The sequence below is a fragment of the Ranitomeya imitator genome, chromosome 6, assembly GCF_032444005.1.
Source record: "Ranitomeya imitator isolate aRanImi1 chromosome 6, aRanImi1.pri, whole genome shotgun sequence".
Taxonomy (NCBI): Eukaryota; Metazoa; Chordata; class Amphibia; order Anura; family Dendrobatidae; genus Ranitomeya; species Ranitomeya imitator.
The window spans coordinates 540,321,300-540,344,757 of NC_091287.1; the positions used below are offsets into that span (position 1 = coordinate 540,321,300).

At 45.8% G+C, this 23,458-nt stretch overlaps 1 long non-coding RNA gene across 4 annotated transcripts in view; it reads left to right on the forward strand.

Annotated features, from left to right (window-relative positions):
• LOC138641521 (uncharacterized) overlaps positions 1 to 18,496 on the forward strand; it is a 226,389-nt gene extending 207,893 nt beyond the window's left edge. For 3 of the 4 annotated variants that reach the window (XR_011313897.1, XR_011313900.1, XR_011313899.1), the window contains exons 2-4: positions 1,086 to 1,187; positions 2,543 to 2,631; positions 11,491 to 11,568. This is a non-coding gene — a long non-coding RNA (uncharacterized lncRNA). Of the gene's footprint in view, positions 1 to 1,085; positions 1,188 to 2,542; positions 2,632 to 11,490; positions 11,569 to 16,317 lie in introns of those variants that run through there. The other variant, XR_011313898.1, reaches the window with a different exon arrangement.
• The last annotated feature ends 4,962 nt before the right edge of the window (positions 18,497 to 23,458 follow it).

A 23,458-nucleotide genomic window follows, 5' to 3' on the forward strand; every position in this document is an offset into this window, starting at 1 on the left:
TACTGCCTGTTGACACCCAGTGGTTTTTATGTAAGTTACTGCCTGTCGCCACCCAGTGGTTGTTATGTAAGCTACTGCCTATCACCACCCAGTGGTTGTTATGTAAGTTACTGCCTGTCGCCACACATTGGTTGTTATGTAAGTTACTGCCTGTTGCCACCCAGTGGTTTTTATGTAAGTTACTGCCTGTCGCCACCCAGTGGTTGTTATGTAAGCTACTGCCTGTCGCCACCCAGTGGTTGTTATGTAAGTTACTGCCTGTCGCCACACATTGGTTGTTATGTAAGTTACTGCCTGTCGCCACACATTGGTTGTTATGTAAGTTATTGCCTGTCACCACCCGGTGGTTCTTATGTACGTTACTGCTTGTCAAGGGTTTTGCCAGTAATTAACAACATAGGCTAGTTTCACACTAGTGTTTTGAGGAGCTGCGGAGGGCTGCGGACTTCCTCTGTGAAGCCCCACCCTCGGCCGCACCTCCGCCGCTAGCTCCGCCTACTTCTGCATGCGGCATGCATGTGGCCAGCGTACCTATCTTTAACATTAGGTACGCAGTTCGTGCCGCTGTATGCGGATACTTCCGCATGCGTAGTTTTGACGATGCGGAGGAAAAAAAATGGCTACAAGCTGCGCTCTACGCTGGTTGCCGCATCGTCAAAATGATGCATGTGGAAGCATAAGCATACAGCCGCATGACCTGCGTACCTAATGTTAAAGATAGGTACGCAGGCCGCATGCACGCCGCATGTAGAAGTAGGCGGAGCTAGCTGTGGAGGTACGGCCAAGGGCAAGGCTTCACGGAGGAAGTCCGCAGCCGTCTGCAACACTAATGTGAAACCGGCCTTACTTAATTTGTAATTTGAGAGAGTCCTAATGAAGTTTTCAGGTGGGGGGGTAAAATTCTGTAAAAAAGTTCTGTTGTGTCCCCCCAAAAAATCAAATTATAGAGAGGCGATTAAGAACTTTATTGTTCGAACGCGCAGATTTCATCTTTCACTGAATATGTCACTGTAGTCTGTGATTTCCCATTTTAACTGATAAACATGGAATTTTAACTCACACATGTGCTCTATTGTATTTTGTAGTCTCCCAAGATCCTGGATTCTTCCTCCCTCTCTCTAGAGAGGCGACCTCCTACCTCCCACTTCACCTGCCACATTATCCGGAATTTATGGAGAACCTCATAGGTATGTACCTAGGTTTTTCCACCGTTTTCCACCAGTAAAATCTACAGATCTTGAGATGTTGAGTAAAGGAATGACTGTTAATGACTCATCCACCAGCAACATGGTTATTCCAGAATTGATGAGAGGTTCTTCTAACAATGTCCTTCAGAGGATAGATGGATAATGAAAGGAGTTGTCCTAGGCTACAATATTGATGACATATCGATAAAATAGCTTATCAATATCACAAATTGACCAGATTAATGTCACTTATACAGTAAATCTTGGACAACAAGTTATGAAACCTTGATGATCTGAAGCTTGGAAGATCCAATCTACGGTCAACATTGAGGTTTGCTGTTAGGGCTTGATAGAGTCTTCACACATGGGGCATCTGAACTGGACGACTTTGATCCCTCTATGTCTCTGAACACCGGCTTATCTCTACGCTACATGAAGATGAAATCATGAATAATTCGGATCGGTGGTGTCCTCCTGTTTCCAAGGCTGAGACATCATCAGATTACAAGGTTACAGATGATCCTTGCCATGGATGATAAATGACAATTGTGGCTGATAAATGAGAGTCGAGTTCTAGAAACATGGTTAAAGTAAGTGAGTCATTGATCAAACTCGGCATGAGAGCTGGGTACCTGTCTCTGCAGAAAAAGCTTTTCATTGATATGATTTGTGGAAATTTGTTAAAAATGAGGCAATGGATTAGGTCTGTGCATATATAATTAGTATTATTACTCAACTCCCCAATCCAATGCCGTCTACAAATTATGACAGATGGACTTTTTCCGACGGCCAAGACTGATCCACCCTCTAGGCATTATGCAGCAGTAGGTCCAAAAAGTGAAGATCCAGCTGGATACTCTTGCCTGAAAATTAGCCCCTTTGCATACCAGTATGTCAGCCCCAGGGTGCATGTGTTTGGAGATAAGATAAACCCACATCATAAAGGGCAGGCGTCATCTGTGTTAAACAGCTTGCACCGACCTCTAACAGCAGCGATCAGAGGTAGCTCCTGTTACGTGTTACGGAACCACTCAGCACCCAGAATTTGTTGTGCAGTTATATGTATGTATAATAGGTTCCATGTGAGATGCATGTCCCTAATGCATCAGCCCACAGGCTGCGCCCCTGGGCAGAGGGGACACGATATTCTCCTTTTGTCCGCCCCCCACCTTTGTAATTCCCACAGTAAATATCGGCAGGCTCCGGCCCCCTGCGGCTATTGTAATGTATGTCTGGCCTGCCGCTTTTCTATTGGCCTGCCCTCTGTATCTGTGTGATATATCCTGTGTCCTGTGAGTAAAGTGTTGTCAGACTGGAAATACATGGAGAAGCAGTGATCTTTTATATGCTCCCAGGTAACCAAGGAATTCCAGCCAGTGTCCTTCATTCAGACTCCAGCCAAAGCAGAGTGGACCTCCTGAAACACGGCGTGGTACTGAAAGAGGTACTCCAGCTTAGTAGACCCCGTTACAGCTCCGATCACTGCTGTTTAATGATTTAGATGCTGTTTTGGGGTGTCAGCTTTTCCCTACAAACAGTGATATGAAAAGCGATCAAAATAGTTGATGTTATTCAAAATTACACTAACAAAAATGACATTTCGCCACACAAAAAAACAAGTCCTCACACAACACCCTAAAAATAAAAAAGTAACCGGTCTCAGAAAATGGTGACACAAACAACATTTTCTTTACTGAAATTTTTAACCACTAAAATAATAAAAAAACAATACAAGTTTGGTTTTGCTGTAATCATTCTGAATCAAAATCAAGATCCCAGGTTATTCTTTACCAATCAAGGAATGCTGTAAAGAATTGTTGGGTTTTTCACCATTTCATCCCACTCTGTTTTTTTTTCCTGTTTATCATCCCATATTTATGGTAAAATGAATAGTGTCGGTCAAAAGCCACAATTCATTCTGAGAAAAAACAAGAACTATTTATGGACAAATAAGGAAAGGAAGAAGAAGGAGAAGGAGAAGAAGGGGTAGGAGGAGAAGGTGAGAAAGAGAAGGAGTAGGAGGAGAAAGAGCAGAAGGAAAAGGAGGAGCAGAAGAAGGAGTAGGAGGAGAAGGAGAGAAAGAGGAGGCAGAGAAGGAGAAGGAGAAGAAGGGGTAGGAGGAGAAGGTGAGAAAGAGAAGGAGTAGGAGGAGAAAGAGGAGAAGGAAAAGGAGGAGAAGAAGAAGGAGTAGGAGGAGAAGGAGAGAAAGAGGAGGCAGAGAAGGAGAAGAAGGGGTAGGAGGAGAAGGTGAGAAAGAGAAGGAGTAGGAGGAGAAAGAGGAGAAGTAAAAGTAGGAGCAGAAGAAGGAGAAGAGGGAGAAGGAGTAGGAGGAGAAGAAGAAGGAGGAAGAGGAGGAGGAGAAGGAGTAGGAGGTGAAGGAGGAGAAAGAGAAGGATAAGGAGGAGAAGAAGGAGTAGGAGAAGGAGGAGGAGAAGAAGGAGAAGGATGAGGAGGAGAAGAAGGAGAAGGAGGAGAAGGACAAGGAGGAGCTGGAGAAAGAGGAGAAGGAGAAGGAGTAGGAGACGAAGGAGAAGAAGGAGAAAGAGGAGAAGGAGAAGAAGAAGGAGTAGGAGAAGGAGGAGGAGGAGAAGGAGGAGAAGGAGAAAGAGGAGGAGGAGGAGGAGAAGGAGGAGGAGAAGGAGGAGGAGAAAAAGGAGAATGAGGAGGAGAAGGAGAAGGAAAAAAGGAGAAGGAGAAAAGGAGGAGAATGAGGAGGAGGAGAAGTAGGAGAAGTTGTTGTTTGTGCCAAGTTTCTATATTGATGCTAGTGGGTCAGTAGGGTCCAATCCCCTGCAAACATCTGAAATGCAGGGATATATGGTGACACACACAGGAATAATTAATATATGGTGGCACAAAGGTTGATATTACTGTTATGGTGGATAATGACATATGTACAGTAGGTATTTGTTTTGTTTGTTTTTTTAAGTTGGAAGTACATGTATAGTTCTTAGCAGCGGCATCCAAGCAACAAGTTACTGTTGTAAGACAAGTCAAAGAACATCCTCCTATTGACAGCAGTGCAGCCTATGGTCACAGTTAGCATTTCCCAAATTTAAAGCATAACCGTCATTTTATTTATATATTTATTTTCATAAATCAATATTCCACCTGAAAAAAAGAAACTTTGTAATACATCTTGTTGGAAAAATCTGCTTCTTTCTCCTCCTGGACTGATCTTCAATTCTCAGAATTTTCAATTCATGGGTAAACTGGGTCTTCAGTGAATGCAGATTTTCCCACTACTGAGATAGGAGGTGACAGTTGGTGCTCATAAAGTTCTATGGAGAAGAGTAACTATCATTTCAGGAGGACATCTGTCCCTGCCTCCTGTTCCTCCTCCCCTCGTTATAGAATCTTAAAGGCACCAACTGTCATCTCCTATCTCAGTAATAGGAACATCGATCTTCACTAAATAAACATTTTTTAGATATACCCCTGAATTGGGAGTGAACGATCAGTCCAGGAGGGAGAAAAAAAAGCAGATTTCACTAATAAGATATACTAGTTGGCTCGTGTAAAAAGGTTCGCACATTGGCTGTCGGGGGCGCAGGCAATTTCAGGAAAATTAAGCTACTCAAATGTAAATGTATTTAATGAGATGATGAAAACAGAGAGGTATGTGTCTCACTGACTTTTCACTTTTTATTTCATTACAACCATTTGGTGAATTCAAAAAAGTTTTTTTTTTTCCCATTAATGTACACTCTGCACCCCATCTTGACTGAAAAAAAAAACAGAAATGTAGAAATTTTTGCATATTTATAAAAAAAGGAAAACTGAAATATCACATGGTCATAAGTATTCAGACCCTTTGCTCAGACTCTCATATGTAAGTCACATGCTGTCCATTTCCTTGTGATCCTCCTAGATGTGGTTCTACTCCTTCATTGGAGTCCAGCTGTGTTTAATTAAACTGATAGGACTTGATTTGGAAAGGTGCACACCTGTCTATATAAGACCTCACAGCTCACAGTGCATGTCAGACCAAATGAAGATCATGAGGTTAAAGGAACTGGCCAAAAGAGACAGAATTGTAGCAAGACACAGATCTGGCCAAGGTTACAACAGAATTTCTGCAGTACTCAAGGTTCCTAAGAGCACAGTGGCCTCCATAATTCTTAAATGGAAGAAGTTTGGGACCACCAAAAGTCTTAATAAAACTGTCCATCCAGCCAAACTGAGCAATCGTGAGAGAAGAGCCTTGGTGAGAGAGGTAAAGAAGAACCCCAAGATCACTGTGGCTGAGCTTCAGAGATGCAGTAGAGATATGGGAGAAAGTTCCACAAAGTCAACCATCACTGCAGCCCTCTGCCAGTTGGGCCTTTAAGGCAGAGTGGCCTGACAGAAGCCTCTCCTCAGTGCAAGACATATGAAAGCCCTCATAAAATTTGCTAAAAAAAAGCATGAAGGACTCCCAGACTACGAGAAATAAGATTCTCTGGTCTGATGAGACAAAGATAGACCTTTTTTGATAATTCTAAGCGGTGTGTGTGGAGAAAACCAGGCACTGCTCATCACCTGCCCAATACAATCCCAACAGTGAAACATGGTGGTGGCAGCATCATCTTATGGGGGTGTTTTTCAGCTGCAGGGACAGGACAACTGGTTGCCATTGAAGGAAACATGAATGAGGCCAAGTACAGAGATTTCCTGGATGAAAACCTCTTCCAGAGTGCTCTGGATCTCAGACTTGGCCGAAGGTTCACCTTCCAACAAGACAATGACCCTAAGCACACAGTTTAAAAAACAAAGGAGCGGCTTCAGAACAACTCTGTGACCATTCTTCACTGGCCCACAGCCCTGACCTAAACCCATTTGCGCATCTCAGGAGAGACCTGGAAATGGCTGTCCACCAATGATCACCATCCAACCTGACGGAACTGGAGAGGATCTGCAAGGAAGAATGGCAGAGGATCCCCAAATCCAGGGGTGAAAAACTTGTTCGATCATTCCCAAGAAGATTCATGGCTGTACTAGCTCAAAAGGTGCTTCTACTCAATACCGAGCAAAGGGTCTGAAGACTTATGAGCATGTGAGATTTGAATTTTTCTTTTTTAATAAATTTGCAAAAATTACTACATATTTTTTTGCAGTCAAGATGGGGTGCATTAATGAGAAAAAAATGTACTTTTTTGAATTTACCAAATGGCTGCAATGAAACAAAGAGTGAAAAATTTAAAGGGTTCTGAATACTTTCCATACCCACTGTACATTAGTTAATGCACAACATGAAATATGATTTCAGGGGTTGTTCAAGATTTATGGTCAACTACTTTCAGACATGGAGGTGAACAGCGCTGTGTTGGTGGGAACAGTCACTAGAACACCTCTGAGATTATCGGGCCTCTGAAAAAGGCTGCTGCTCTGTCTCAACTATCAGCTCTCTCTTGGGCCGCTCTAGTGTTAGCCAGACCCCATCTGGCCTGCAGACCTCCTTCTGCCCACGGCCTTTACTGCAAGTCTCTGCTGAAAATGATGGCCTTTCTCACACATCATTTCCGATCACCAGCCCAGGCTTTGGTCTCTGACTGGATGTTGTCAAGGCCTTTACGGGACTTGACCACCAATGAATGACTCCTTGGTCCATATCAATATCGATAGGGGCTGGTACTTGGCTGTTGACTGGCATCATTTGGCTCAGGAGCCTTGATCGGTGTCGTTTGGGTCTTTGGTCCTTGACTGTCGACGGGTGAAGTCTGAACCTTGACTGGCATAACTCTAGTCTTCTGTACTTGACCTTTGTCATCTGAGACTGGGCTTTGCTGGTCACAAGGCAACGGCCAACTGTCAAGGCTGCTGGATTTGCAGTAGGAGTAACTGCGACGTCCCTTGCCACCAAATCTTCCCTTCTTTTGGCATTCTTGCCTTTTGTATCCAAGGCTGGCTTCGTCACCATCACCTGACCTGGAGCGCTTCCTAATTCCGTCCCTCCTGCAACTTCTCTGCTTCAGAAAAGTTCTGCAGGGTTTTGTTCTGGCCTGGAAGCCGTATGACATTGCAGCATTTTATTCCCTATTCTCCATTCTCCTACAAATGGACTCTGGCATCTCCTTAACTTGGCACTAATGCCCAGCTGCTGTGACCACTGTCACTAGTTTGTCTCATGTGTATGACCAGTTTACTGATATTCCACCAATGTCTCTGATGAGACAACCCAGGGGGAAAAAAAAAGCGAGAGATTCCAATTCACGCCCGGACAGGCACTGGAGAATCATTTGTCTACTGTTCTAGCTATTGAGAATTTTTGATTTTCTGATGCTTATTTCTCACATTGATCAGTCATCTTGGATTTCCATATTTCTGGCTTTTTGAAAAATATACAGTTTACAAGAGCGCAGCTTCCGACATGCTCCGATCCTCATTCATATAAAGTGATTACACCGCACTCGAAAACATAATAGAATTTTCCATTATTCCTTCAAGCATGAAAATAAAATGCCTCCTCTTCACTATTTTTTTTCCTTCTAAAGGATATTGCCATGGTTTCCTTAAACACGAGAAGCTATCTCTGAAAAGTAATGTGACTCGTCTTAGCTTATTTGACACTGTAAAACTCTGCTGCTTTCTATATTTGGAAATAGAGATGAGTGACACTATTCTATGCAGATCAAATTTGTGTGAAATTTTTATATACTCGCTGAACCCGGCGACTTTGAACAATTTGCAATCGGTTTGTGCAAATCACCTAAATTGCATAAGATGATTGCATCAGACAGAAAAGACTGACATGATTTGTTGTGTGGCTACAGGGCTGCCACTAGAAATTTCGGGGCCCCATACTGGCAAAATTTTCGGGGCCCCCTTGAGACTCCGCCCAGGCTCCACCCCAGCCCCGCCTCCAGGCTCCACCCCACGAACTGCCCACAGACCCACCGCTCTCTCTTGGAAAATCTCCACTTCTCACCTATCACACATTAACAGTTCCCATCACCAGATCACACATATAGCCGGCAGCTTTTGTTTTGGCCAAAAGATTTTTTAAGCCGCCACCAGAACACGGTTGACACTTTTGGCCGGGCCCTACTCTACTGTAACCTACTAAATATTTGTTAAAATATGCAATACAATTTAGGTATATTTTTATTTATTTTTCAATTTTTAAAATGACCTATAATACTACATACAAGGAACAAATACTACAGCACTATGACCAGATGACATATTACCACCACAGTGATCGAATAATATCACATACAAGGAACAAATACCGCTACACCATGACCAGACCGCATATAACCAACAATGACTGAATACTACAATACTGATCAGTAATAAAAAAAAAAACCACAATACTATCACCATCAGTGCCATTATGCACAGGAGATCTGTAATTAGTAAGCAGTGTCTGTGTACAGGTAATACAGTGATCACTGGTGACATTACACACAGGAGCTCTGTATATAATATATAGGTAATACAGTGATCACTGGTGACATTGTACACAGGACCTCTGTATATAGTATACAGTGTATAGTGTCAGTGTATAGGTAACACTGACTCACCAGTGACGTCTCTAGGTGAAGTCCTTCATCTGTCATCCAGCACAGACCGCCATCACTTCATCCAGCCAGGACTCGTCTCTGCAGGAAATAAAACAGTTATCTCGAGTTCCGCTTGTAGAACACATTACGTAATTTTCCCAACTTCTACATTACACCACATGAAGAAGGCAACATAGTATCACTCTACACAGTAACAGGACCGCCACCCCATTTAAAACAGTATACTCAAAAAATAAAATAAATACATCACTGCAATAATAATATCCCTTAATTAGCCCCTATGGTAATATTCGCCATCCTAGCCCCCATGTGTCTCATTCCAGGCTCCAGCCATATGTTCTCCCATCCTGCCCTCATGAGTATCCATTCTGCCCCATATGATCTCCCCATCATGCCCCATCTGTCTCCATCGTATCCATCCTGCCCCATCTGTCTCCATTCTGCCCCATCTGTTTCCAATCCTGCCCCATTTATGTCCAGCACTCTGCCCCATCTGTGTACAGCACTCTGCCCAGCACTCTGCCCCATCTCTGTCCAGCATTCTGCCTCATCTCTATCCAGCATTCTGCCCCATCTCTGTCCAGCACTCTGCCCCATCTCTGTCCAGCACTCTGCCCCATCTCTGTCCAGCACTCTGCCCCATCTCTGTCCAGCACTCTGCCCCGTGTCCAGCTTTCTGCCCCCCATGTGTCCAGCTTTCTGCCCCCCCCGTGTCCAGCTTTCTGCCCCCTCTGTGTCCAGCTTTACTGCCCCCTCTGTGTCCAGCCTTCTGCCCCTGTGTCCAGCTTTACTGCCCCCCTGTGTCCAGCGGCCTTCTGCCCCCCCTGTGTCCAGCTTTACTGCCCCCTCTGTGTCCAGCCTTCTGCCCCCCCTGTGTCCAGCTTTACTGCCCCCCTGTGTCCAGCCTTCTGCCCCCCCTGTGTCCAGCTTTACTGCCCCACTGTGTCCAGCGGCCTTCTGCCCCCCTGTGTCCAGCTTTACTGCCCCCTCTGTGTCCAGCCTTCTGCCCCCCGTGTCCAGCTTTACTGCCCCCCTGTGTCCAGCTTTACTGCCCCCCTGTGTCCTGCGGCCTTCTGCCCCCGTGTCCAGCTTTACTGCCCCCTCTGTGTCCAGCTTTACTGCCCCCTGTGTCCAGCCTTCTGCCCCCCGTGTCCAGCTTTACTGCCCCCCTGTGTCCAGCAGCCTTCTGCCCCCCCTGTGTCCAGCTTTACTGCCCCCCTGTGTCCAGCGGCCTTCTGCCCCCTCTGTGTCCAGCCTTCTGCCCCCTCTGTGTCCAGCTTTACTGCCCCCCTGTGTCCAGCGGCCTTCTGCCCCCTCTGTGTCCAGCCTTCTGCCCCCCCTGTGTCCAGCTTTACTGCCCCCCTGTGTCCAGCGGCCTTCTGCCCCCCCTGTGTCCAGCTTTACTGCCCCCGTGTCCAGCGGCCTTCTGCCCCCGTGTCCAGCTTTACTGCCCCCTCTGTGTCCAGCTTTACTGCCCCCTGTGTCCAGCTTTACTGCCCCCTCTGTGTCCAGCCTTCTGCCCCCCCTGTGTCCAGCTTTACTGCCCCCCTGTGTCCAGCGGCCTTCTGCCCCCCCTGTGTCCAGCTTTACTGCCCCCCTGTGTCCAGCGGCCTTCTGCCCCCTCTGTGTCCAGCCTTCTGCCCCCCCTGTGTCCAGCTTTACTGCCCCCCTGTGTCCAGCGGCCTTCTGCCCCCTCTGTGTCCAGCTTTACTGCCCCCCTGTGTCCAGCGGCCTTCTGCCCCCTCTGTGTCCAGCCTTCTGCCCCCCCTGTGTCCAGCTTTACTGCCCCCCTGTGTCCAGCGGCCTTCTGCCCCCTCTGTGTCCAGCTTTACTGCCCCCTGTGTCCAGCGGCCTTCTGCCCCCCCTGTGTCCAGCGGCCTTCTGCCCCCCCTGTGTCCAGCGGCCTTCTGCCCCCCCTGTGTCCAGCGGCCTTCTGCCCCCCCTGTGTCCAGCGGCCTTCTGCCCCCCCTGTGTCCAGCCTTCTGCCCAAACCCCCCCCCCCACCCCCCGATCGCCGCTCTCAATAAAAATAAAAAAAAGTTCTACTTACCTGCCGCGCTCCTCTCTCCACGCAGCTGCACCGTGCACTCGCCGGCGACTGACAATGACGTCAGACGCCGGCGACCTGCACGCTGCGGCTGGCGGCTGTTAACTATTGACGTGCGGGTGCGGGCCCGCACGTCAATAGCGTACAGCTGTAGCGCCGGCCGCCGCTAAGGGCCCGGTTCAGCCTGCGGCTGCCGGTAGGGGCCCGGTGAGCAGGTAAGAGGGGGCCCGATGCGGGCCCCCTCTGCTCACCGGCCCCTTACGCCAGTCACGGCTGTAGTGCCCTGATGGCGGCCCTGTGTGGCTACATGGGCTTCCGCATAATGCCTTGTGGCTATCATATTACATGGTGTAGAGATATTATCAAGAAAGACTCTCGTGGCCTGTATAAAAGCAGAGGCAGGGAATGCAGCAGCAATATTGTAATGAATCTGGATAGTGAGAGGACGTCACATTTCACAGATTAGCTAAAGAGCTAGGAAGGGAAAACCATATACAGTATAACTGAATAAGCATTACAGATAGTGTGTTAAAGCACAGGAGTGAAGAACAGTTGAAACCTAATTACCCATAGCCAGATATGTTGAGGTCATTTTGACATTACTGTGACCATGACATGAGTTGGATACAGTCCAAGGAGACCACAGAGTGTTACAAATATGTTTTTAGATTCACCTTGGATGAAATTAGCTAGAAAAATCTGTCATAGCTGAAAAATTCTAATTTTAAAAGACTTTATTATCTATATTCAGGAAAAGAAAATCTCCAAAAATGTGACCCAAACAACTGGAAAAGATGTAGAATGACATCCTGAGGAACCTCATGACCTAGCTGACCTAGGTATTCCTCCTGATATGATAGAGGACGTTCGACTGTTGGCGGACCTAGACACCATACCACAGACAGAGAGGGGTCTTGGTCCATTTACACAGCTGAGGAATCCTAGTAAAAGGATGGCACCTATAGGGGGAGACGTCTCTGCTATTGATGTTTTCCTTAATTTGGCTATGAAGGATATCAAACAAATAACACAGACAGAATCAAGGCACAACCTGAGTAAAGCACAGATGGTAGCTCTCCGTAACCTGGAAACAGATAAAACTGTTATTTTGAAGCCCTCTGATAAGGGGGGCAATGTGGTTGTTATGGATGTGGAGAACTACAAAGATATGTGCCTGGCCCTACTAAATGACCAGACTACCTATGCTCGAGTTGCACATAACCCAACAGTTTGCTGTAGGAAAAATCTAGAGGGTATTTTGGAGAAGGCCAGAATTGATAAACTCATTAGCCAAGAGGAGTTTCAGTTTCTCCTCCCTCAGCACCCGGTTATGGCTACCTTCTACGCCCTTCCAAAGGTACATAAGGGTTTTGATCCCATTAAAGGGAGGCCCATAGTCTCGGGGATAGGGAGTGTTTGTCAGAATGTGGGGACTTACATCGACCAGATCTTAAGACCATTTGTAACCTCCCTTCCTTCCTATATTAGGGATACTATGGACCTCCTGCGGAGATTGGAGGGGATCTCTCTGGAGCCAGGGTCATTCCTTGTCAGCATTGACGTAGAGTCGTTGTACTCCTCGATCCCTCACGTCCATGGTATTCGGGGAGTGTGGCACTTTTTGGGGATGAGGGGCCAACAACATGCCCCCCATAACGAGTTTGTGTTAAATCTTCTGAACTTTGTCCTCAATAACAACTATTTCTGCTTTGATGGGCGGATCCTCCACCAGCTCAGGGGCACTGCTATGGGCAGCCCTTGTGCGCCCAGCTACGCCAACCTGTTCCTGGGCTGGTGGGAGGATAGCATCGTCTTCTCTGAAATCAATGAGGAATTTACTGTCTATGTCGACCTATGCGTTCGTTACATAGACGATGTCTTTATTTTGTGGAGAGGCACTAGAGAGATCTTTCAGAGATTTATGACATCATTGAATCAGAACAATATAGGTCTGAGATTCACCTTTGAAATGGAGGAGAACAGTTTACCATTTTTGGACATCCTGATTTCCAAGACGAGTAGGGGTGATGGCTTCGATACCACCATTTTTAGGAAACCCACCTCCACAAACTCTGTATTAAGATGGGATAGTCATCACCCATATTCTCTCCGGAAAGGTATCCCCAAAGGACAATACCTTCGTCTCAGGAGGAATTGTTCGGATGACGCAGATTTTAAAATCAAGGCAAGAGACCTAAGATCTAAGTTTCTTGATAGGGGTTACCCTGACCGGGTGTTGAGGGAGGCATACCATCATGCCAGAGGACAAACTAGAAGCAATCTATTGGTACCACGGGAGAGGGAGAGAGAGCATGATAAGACCATCAGAATGATCTGTGCCTTTGATAATGGGGCTCCATTGGTTAGGACAGTTCTCAGTAAGCACTGGGGTATACTTGCTATGGATAACGATCTGAAGGATGTTATGGGTACACAACCACAAATCACATACAGGAAATGTAAAACGTTAGGGGATCGACTGGTACACAGTCATCTTACCACACCTAGCAAGACTACCTGGCTACCAAATAGACCTAAGGGGTGCTATAGATGTGGCACATGTGTAGCGTGTGAAAGTATACAGATGGGTAAGGAATTTTACAACAGTCACACGCAAAAAACATATGTCATAAGAGATTTCATTAATTGTAAATCTAAAGGTGTCATATATAGAGCTGTCTGTACTTGTGGTATGACATATACTGGCAAAACCATCAGGGAACTCAGAAGAAGAGTGGGTGAGCATTTGGGGGATACCCCCATTGCTAGACATGTTAACACCTGTCATGATGGTGATGCCAAGGTCATGAGTTTCATGGGGATTGACAAGGTTGCCCCGCCACTGAGAGGAGGGGACTTTGATAAAATCCTGTTACAAAAGGAAACAAGGTGGATCTTTATGTTGGACACATGTCATCCTCATGGACTCAACGATCAGCTCAACTTTAGCTGCTTCCTTTAGGGTGTCCCTAGCAGTCTGTGGCTACCCCTGCGGTTTGTCTCCTTTTGTCTCCTCGGGTCTCTATATAGATACGTCTCTCTGATACATATCTACTTTGTCTACATTTTAGTCGGTATCTGGTACTCTCTGTTCTAGAAACAGTCATAATAAACAAAACAACTGCAACGTGTCGGTACAGGGTCACTACCCTGTTACGGTATACCCCTATTGACCGTCTCCTGGTATTGAATAATAAGCTATTTTTATAGCGTTTCCAGGAAGGAGGGGTTCTTTTGTCTTGAGTGGGCAATCTTTACTTTGTTTTTATCATGGTGTCTGTAGCTGTCACCAACTGGTGACAGCATTCTTGCATCTGGACTGGCATTGTCGGGTATCTCCTCCTCTATTGGGCCTCTTTGGTCCTCCCACTACACCTTGCCCTTCTAACCATTACTGCGAGTATCTCTCTAACAACCTGTATATGGTAGGAAAAGTTACTGACATATAAGTATTATTTGGGCTTGCTGCATTAGTGGTCATTTAGTCTGGACACTTCCAGACAGTATTTTGGGTAATAGTCGACATTTACCTATACAATGCCCCCTCCTCCCCCCCTCCCTTCTTTAATAATTATTTTTGTTAAGGTACCTGGGGTTTTCTAGTCTGGACACTTCCAGCTAGTCTCTTTATCTTTATTTGTATATGGTGGGAGCATGTGCTAATGTATTGGTACTATTTGGGCGCATTATGTGGCATCTTTGGTTTTCCGGTTCAGATACTTTGAACTATTATACATGTGGCGGTAATACTTATATACATATTGTGTCATTTGTGCATTTTTTGTGGCATGGGTGGCCACCTGTGTGCAATATATTGGTGTTCATCACATGCATACATAGATCCATGCTGCTCACACAGATCCCATGTTCTTTTAGGTAGTTGTCTGGTAGTGGCTTTGCCTTTGTTCTCACTGGGCGCTCGGGTCGACGCTGTACGGGCGCATTTCTTTATCTTTATTTTTATCTCTATGCATTATTTTCTGGCGCCTTTAGTTAGCGTTTCACCTTTGGAGCGCCGCAATTTGCGTTCTGATATTGACGCTCAGGGCCGGCGTTCCAGGAGGAGATCGCTGTGTGTTTTCATGTACGCCTTTGTCACACATAGGCGTCCGTGCGCTTGCGTTCCAACATTGGAGCGCAATACATCAGCGGCGCACCGGTAGTGGAATATCCAATATGGCACCGGCACTTCCGGTCTCGCCGTGATGCGCGGCCTGCATATTGTAGGTATGGACTAGCGCTCCAAGAGGGGATCACTTTTATGTACACTTTCGTCACAAATAGGCGCCCGTGCGCTTGCACTCCAGTGGTGGAGCGCAATGTATTAGCGATGCACCGGTAGCTTAATATCTAATACGGCGCGGGTACTTCCGGTTCGCTGTTATAGGCATGGAGTAGCGTTCCAAGAGGGGATCGCTTTATGTACACATAGGCGCTCGCTTGCGTTCCAGTGGTGGAGCGCAAGACCCCAGCGGCGCACCGGAAGTTGAATATTCAATATGGCGCTGGTACTTCCGGTTTCGCCGTTATGCGCGGCCGGCACATTGTAAGCGTGGAGTAGCTATGACATGCGCCGTTGGATGAGAGCACGGTTGGGACCCGATTACAATCAGGGATTCTGTGACAGGTTGGTGGGGGTTACCATTGATTATTCCAGCTGGCCAGGGAGGAGGGGCTTCTAGTTTATTAGGAGGCAGCGGACACCATGTGGTGCAGACTCACTTTTCTCTTGCAGGCAGACAGCACACAGGTCTGCCTGTATTTGCCTGAATATCATCTGTAAGCCATACAGCCACTGCGTATAGGCTATGCTCATTTGGACTTTGAATTGTCTTTTACGGACTTGTTAGCTGTACTTGGGCCGGTTGGCCATGAAATACTCCCCTGATGAATCTTCGTGATTGAAGAAGAAATGCGTTGGGAGACGCTATCTACTACTACATGTAACACTTTTTGGAGGGTGTCCGTAGTGGGACTGATTTGGGCCTGTCCTTGTAAGGACAGGAGCTATTACTGGGGCACGACAGGGGTTAAGGAAACAGGTTCCCCGCCCCTTCCCCATTTCTGTATCCCACAACTACTGGAACCCCAGAGGGATCTCTACCATTTATATGGGGACCCTGCATCCATGATTGGTGAGATCTAACCATTTTTTATCTGAGCACAGTTTGCGGCGTGAGCACTTATTTATTTCTTTTGTATTGGTTTGTCCACCTTTTAATATTATTAGTAAAAGTTATGTTTTATTGTATTGGGTTATGCTCTTCTAGCTATTTCTAATTTCACAGATTAGCTAAAGAGCTAGGAAGGGAAAGCCATATACAGTATAACTGAATAAGCATTACAGATAGTGTGTTAAAGCACAGGAGTGAAGAACAGTTGAAACCTAATTACCCATAGCCAGATATGTTGAGGTCATTTTGACATTACTGTGACCATGACATGAGTTGGATACAGTCCGAGGAGACCACAGAGTGTTACAAATATGTTTTTAGATTCACCTTGGATGAAATTAGCTAGAAAAATCTGTCATAGCTGAAAAATTCTAATTTTAAAAGACTTTATTATCTATATTCAGGAAAAGAAAATCTCCAAAAATGTGACCCAAACAACTGGGATAGATGTAGAATGACATCCTGAGGAACCTCATGATCTAAAGAATCAACAGCTCCGGATGTGAGTGGTGAAGACTATACGGAATGACCTCCATCATCAGCTCAACCTATTGACCAAGGACACAAAGGCTCCATGCTACTCCAGCCTGGACTACCATTTGTGCAACTCGATACCCTTAGTTGTGTGCAAATTCGTGATATCATTTGGAAATCAAAATGAAATAAAGCAGAACTCCACTTTTGGGAATGAAGCATCGTCTGGAGTCAGTTGCACTCAGTACTCCACAATGTTTTTCATTGCAGTGATGCTAAACTCCGGCATCTGTAGGAACAATCAAGAAGTGCTGCCATGACATGAACAGAGTGTGACAAGCTTTAAAAGGGCTAAATTTTGTAAGTACAACATTTCGGTAAGCACCCATACTTATTAACATTTGTGTTGATAAAGTCCCTCCCTCCCCTGAGACCATCCAGTGGACGCGACCTCGCTCCATACACTTATATTGAGCAAGGCCGCTCCCCGACTAGTGTTGCGGCCGGTTATTGTGCGTGATTGACTATAGACTAGACAATGCGGTCTCACTCCATTCAAGTGTATGGAGCGTGGCTGTGACCACTAGACAGGCTCTGTCCGAGAGTATGCGTAACACATACATGGCCTCTGGTCCCAGCACAGAAACCGGCAAATACCCTTAGCGCACAGCGTGTGCACTGTGGGGATTCATAAGTCAGCAGTCACACATATGATAGGGATGACATTGTTGCTGCCATAGTTGTCCCTGCTGACAAATTTAATAGCCTTTTCGAAGGACCTCATTAGGCGACACACATCCTTCATCAGCTGCAAATTGCGGATTTCAAAGAAGACCAATCTCCAGGTTGTCTGCTGCATGGTACAAATCAGTCACAGCTTTACACTGCGCATACAGACGCTCGAAAAACTCTGCAAAGCCTGGTTTAAATGTCCTGACACTCTCCTCGCTAAGAGCATCTCCTGTCTTCCAGTAGATTAATTTCTTTTAAACATTTTGCACATTTTGAAAACACTGTTTAGTATGGGAGCACGTGCTACTCTTCCCAAACATAATGCAGCTCAGAAATTCCAGGCATTGTCGCTTTTTACAATGTCATGTTGTAGTTGACAGTGAGCCATCCAGTGTGACATTTGCTGCTTGATGCTAAAGAGAAACTCATCCACTGTATTGTTTTTGTCACCCGTGGTCATAAACTGTATAAATCATAACTCATGTTGCCCAAACTCTGGACAGCATGAACCAGAGTCTGGCTGTAACCAGGTATATTGTTATTTGAAACATTACAGTCGGGTACTGCATGTCTGTATGTGTTAAAGATATAAATGTAAAATCTATGGAGTTCTCATATTAACATTGAATCTTGGGCTGAATGGAGTCAAGCCTGGCTCTTTGTTCCATTCCATTTTTATGAACAGCATAGACATAACAGATATGAAAGACAAATTTTCTGAGTCGGGATGAAGTGGCGAACATAATGCATTGTCTTAAGTCACTGAGCGGTGGAAGTAACATTTTCAAATGAATAAAAACAGATGAATGATGCTATCCATGTCATGTTTCCTCTCTACTGAAATATCAAATTGTGATAGGAAACATGACAGTAATATCTTCCGCCTGGGACCTCCAGGGTCAAAGATATCGTAGAAGTTGAGGATCCCATAATTTTCAAAAAAGGACCTGACCACATCCCATGACTAGCCCTGCTATGAGTCACTGATGGGGAGGTGGACATAACTTGTGAAAATAAAAGCAAATGCCAAACTATAATCTTTTGTCTGTCCTGGGATATACAGTTGACTGTAGTTCTGTCCATTTCCTAAAATGAAGAGTTCCCCTTCATAAAAGGCAGAGCCAACCCTGCGACATCAGGTTGAGTACATTTCTTCTGTTTATCCATTTTATGTACCGTAATTGTTTTTACTGTATTGTTTTAACCATTTTGTAACATCTTTGTATATTTTTGTAAACACTGCCTACTTTTTTGGATTAAATACATAAAATGTAATAGCTCTGATCCTCTTGCTCTATAAACCGCACCCCTGAAGCCATATGTCACCTGTTAACGGGTGTCCAATCAGCCTGAATAAACAATTGGTGGTGGCACCTAGTTCCTTTTGTTACTGTGGAGTTTGTCAGAGACCATACAGGGGTATATATATAGATTCCATGCATTGGAATCAGATGTGTTTAGACTAGTTGCTCATTGTGAGTTCCCCAATAACAGGCCTAGCAGTCAAAACACCTCTAGCCTCTTCCATTGCGTAATTGTCCTGACGATTGGAGGCAGCAAAGTATTGTTCCCTAATATATTGGAAACAGCGGTGGGATCTGCGTGATCTCCCGCCTGTTATACCTGAGAAATTGGTACCAGCCAGGAGATCTGTCTGATTCCTCCTTTGGTTATCTTTGACAGACTGCTATTGATTCAAGTAGGTGTTGGATGTGCAGTACCTGGCCAAAGCCACTATATGGTTGGCACAGAGCTGTGCAGCTCTGCAAGTAAGCACTTCCACCCATCGCCGATACTGGGAACAGATGAACAGCGGGAGTGCCAGGTATTGTGCAACACGGTGGCACGGGGTGGTAGTCATGACCTAGTCCATTAAAGCAACAGTCCATAAGCACTCCGGCTGTTGTGAATTCTGTTGGCAAGCTCCCTCCTGTGGTCATGAATGGTACTTCGGCTGGTTCTGTCCATGGGCTTCCTCTGGTGGTTGTGAGTGGAGCTGCGGCTTCTGAGTTTCCTTCCACAGGTGACGAGGTTAATTCGTTAGCTGGCTGCTCTATTTAACTTCACTTAGATCTTTGCTCCATGCCACCTGTCAATGTTCCAGTATTGGTCTTGTTCTCTCCTGGATCGTTCTTGTGACCTGTCTTCCCAGCTGAAGCTAAGTTCCTGCTTGCTTTTCTCTGGTTTGCTATGTTTCTGTCCAGCTTGCTATTTTGATTTTGTCTTGCTTGCTGGAAGCTCTGGGACGCAGAGGGAGCGCCTCCGCACCGTGAGTCGGTGCGGAGGGTCTTTTTGCGCCCTCTGTGTGGTCTTTTTGTAGTTTTTTGTGCTGACCGCAAAGTTACCTTTCCTATCCTCTGTCTGTTCAGTACGTCGGGCCTCACTTTGCTAAATCTATTTCATCTCTGTGTTTGTAATTTTCATCTTTACTCACAGTCATTATATGTGGGGGGCTGCCTTTTCCTTTGGGAAATTTCTCTGAAGCAAGGTAGGCTTTATTTTTCTATCTCTAAGGCCAGCTAGTTTCTTAGGCTGTGTCGAGTTGCATAGGGAGCGTTAGGAGCAATCCACGGCTATTTCTAGTGTGTGTGATAGGATTAGGGATTGCGGTCAGCAGAGTTCCCACGTCTCAGAGCTCGTCCTATATTACTAGTAACTATCTGGTCATTCCGTGTACTCTTAACCACCAGGTCCATTATTGTCCTTACCACCAGGTCATAACAGTACAGGTGGCCCAAAGTACTAATGCATCTCAATAGAGGGATAAGAGAAGTTCTGAGACCTTTTTTTTTTCTTTGCAGTGTGTTTTGTCTCTCTATTCCCCTTTACCTCTGGGTGGTTCAGGATACAGGTGTAGATATGGACATTCAAGGTCTGTTCTCTTGTATGAATAATCTCACTGCAAGGGTACAAAACATTCAAGATTTTGTGGTTCAGAATCCGATGTTAGAGCCTAGGATTCCAATTCCTGATTTGTTTTTTGGGGATAGATCTAAGTTTCTGAATTTCAAAAATAATTGTAAATTATTTCTTGCTTTGAAACCTCGCTCCTCAGTTGACCCTGTTCAACAAGTGAAAATCATTATTTCTTTGTTATCTGGCGACCCTCAAGACTGGGCATTTTCCCTTGCGCCAGGAGATCCGGCATTGCGTGATGTTGATGCGTTTTTCCTGGTGCTTGGATTGCTTTATGATGAACCTAATTTAGTGGATCAGGCAGAGAAGATCTTGCTGGCTCTGTGTCAGGGTCAGGATGAGGTAGAGATATATTGTCAGAAGTTTAGGAAGTGGTCTGTACTCACTCAGTGGAATGAATGTGCCCTGGCAGCAATTTTCAGAAAGGGTCTCTCTGAAGCCCTTAAGGATGTCATGGTGAGATTTCCCATGCCTGCGGGTCTGAATGAGTCTATGTCCTTGGCCATTCAGATCGATCGACGCTTGCGTGAGCGTAAAGCTGTGCACCATTTGGCGGTATTATCTGAGCATAGACCTGAGCCTATGCAATGTGATAGGACTTTGACCAGAGCTGAACGGCAAGAACACAGACATCGGAATGAGCTGTGTTTTTACTGTGGTGATTCCACTCATGCTATCTCCGATTGTCCTAAGCGCACTAAGCGTTTCGCTAGGTCTGCTACCATTGGTACGGTACAGTCAAAATTTCTTTTGTCCGTTACTCTGATTTGCTCTTTGTCATCCTATTCTGTTATGGCATTTGTGGATTCAGGCGCTGCCCTGAATTTGATGGACTTGGAGTTTGCTAGGCGCTGTGGTTTTTTCTTGGAGCCCTTGCAGTATCCTATTCCATTGAGAGGAATTGATGCTACGCCTTTGGCCAAGAATAAGCCTCAGTACTGGACCCAATTGACCATGTGCATGGCTCCTGCACATCAGGAGGATATTCGCTTTTTGGTGTTGCATAATCTGCATGATGTGGTCGTTTTGGGGTTGCCATGGCTACAGGTCCATAATCCAGTATTGGATTGGAAATCTATGTCTGTGTCCAGCTGGGTTGTCAGGGGGTACATGGTGATGTTCCATTTCTGTCTATTTCGTCTTCCACTCCTTCTGAAGTCCCGGAGTTTTTGTCGGATTACCGGGATGTATTTGATGAGCCCAAATCCAGTGCCCTACCTCCTCATAGGGATTGTGATTGTGCTATCAATTTGATTCCTGGTAGTAAGTTTCCTAAGGGCCGACTGTTCAATTTATCTGTGCCAGAGCACGCCGCTATGCGGAGTTATGTAAAGGAATCCTTGGAGAAGGGTCATATTCGCCCGTCGTCGTCACCATTGGGAGCAGGGTTCTTTTTTGTGGCCAAGAAGGATGGTTTTTTGAGACCTTGTATTGATTACCGCCTTCTTAATAAGATCACAGTCAAATTTCAGTACCCTTTGCCGCTGCTGTCGGATTTATTTGCTCGGATTAAGGGGGCTAGTTGGTTCACCAAGATAGATCTTCGTGGTGCGTATAATCTTGTGCGTATTAAGCAGGGTGATGAATAGAAAACAGCATTTAATACGCCCGAGGGCCATTTTGAATACCCGGTTATGCCATTCGGGCTTTCCAATGCTCCATCAGTATTTCAGTCCTTTATGCATGACATCTTCCGAGAGTACCTGGATAAATTCCTGATTGTGTATTTGGATGATATTTTGGTCTTTTCGGATGTTTGGGATTCTCACGTGAAGCAGGTCAGAATGGTGTTCCAGGTCCTTCGTGCGAATTCTTTGTTTGTGAAGGGGTCAAAGTGTCTCTTTGGAGTTCAGAAGGTTTCATTTTTGGGTTTCATTTTTTCCCCTTCTACTATCGAGATGGACCCTGTTAAAGTCCAGGCCATTTATGATTGGACTCAGCCGACATCTGTGAAGAGTCTGCAAAAGTTCCTGGGCTTTGCTAAATTTTATCGTCGCTTCATCAGTAATTTTTCTAGTGTTGCTAAACCGTTGACTGATTTGACCAAGAAGGGTGCTGATGTGGTCAATTGGTCTTCTGCGGCTGTGGAAGCTTTTCAAGAGTTGAAGCGTCGTTTTGCTTCTGCCCCTGTGTTGTGCCAGCCAGATGTTTCGCTTCCGTTTCAGGTCGAGGTTGATGCTTCTGAGATTGGAGCAGGGGCTGTTTTGTCGCAAAGAAGTTCTGATGGCTCGGTGATGAAACCATGTGCCTTCTTTTCTAGAAAGTTTTTGCCTGCTGAGCGCAATTAAGATGTTGGCAATCGAGAGTTGTTGGCCATGAAGTGGGCATTCGAGGAGTGGCGTCATTGGCTTGAAGGAGCCAAGCATCGCGTGGTGGTCTTGACGGATCACAAGAATTTGACTTATCTCGAGTCTGCCAAACGGTTGAATCCTAGACAGGCTCGTTGGTCGCTATTTTTCTCCTGTTTTGATTTTGTGGTTTCGTACCTTCCAGTCTCTAAGAATGTGAAGGCTGATGCCCTGTCAAGGAGTTTTGTGCCCGACTCTCCGGGTGTTCCTGAGCCGGCGGGTATTCTCAAAGAGGGGGTAATTTTGTCTGCCATCTCCCCTGATTTGCGGCGGGTGCTGCAAAAATTTCAGGCTGATAGACCTGACCGTTGCCCAGCGGAGAAACTGTTTGTCCCTGATAAATGGACTAGTAGAGTTATCTCTGAGTTTCATTGTTCGGTGTTGGCTGGTCATCCTGGAATCTTTGGTACCAGAGATTTGGTGGCTAGATCCTTTTGGTGGCCGTCTTTGTCGCGGGATGTGCGTTCTTTTGTGCAGTCCTGTGGGACTTGTGCTCAGGCTAAGCCCTGCTGTTCTCGTGCCAGTGGGTTGCTTTTGCCCTTGCCGATCCCGAAGAGGCCCTGGACGCATATCTCTATGGATTTTATTTCGGATCTCCCTGTCTCTCAAAAGATGTCGGTCATTTGGGTGGTTTGTGATCGCTTCTCTAAGATGGTCCATTTGGTACCCTTGTCTAAATTGCCTTCCTCCTCTGATTTGGTGCCATTGTTTTTCCAGCATGTGGTTCGTTTACATGGCATTCCGGAGAACATCGTTTCGGACAGAGGTTCCCAGTTTGTTTCGAGGTTTTGGCGAGCCTTTTGTGCTAGGATGGGCATTGATTTGTCTTTTTCCTCGGCTTTCCATCCTCAGACAAATGGTCAAACCGAACGAACTAATCAGACTTTGGAAACATATCTGAGATGCTTTGTTTCTGCTGATCAGGATGATTGGGTGTCCTTTTTGCCTTTGGCTGATTTCGCCCTTAATAATCGGGCCAGCTCGGCTACTTTGGTTTCGCCGTTTTTCTGCAATTCTGGTTTCCATCCTCGTTTCTCTTCAGGGCAGGTTGAGTCTTCGGACTGTCCTGGTGTAG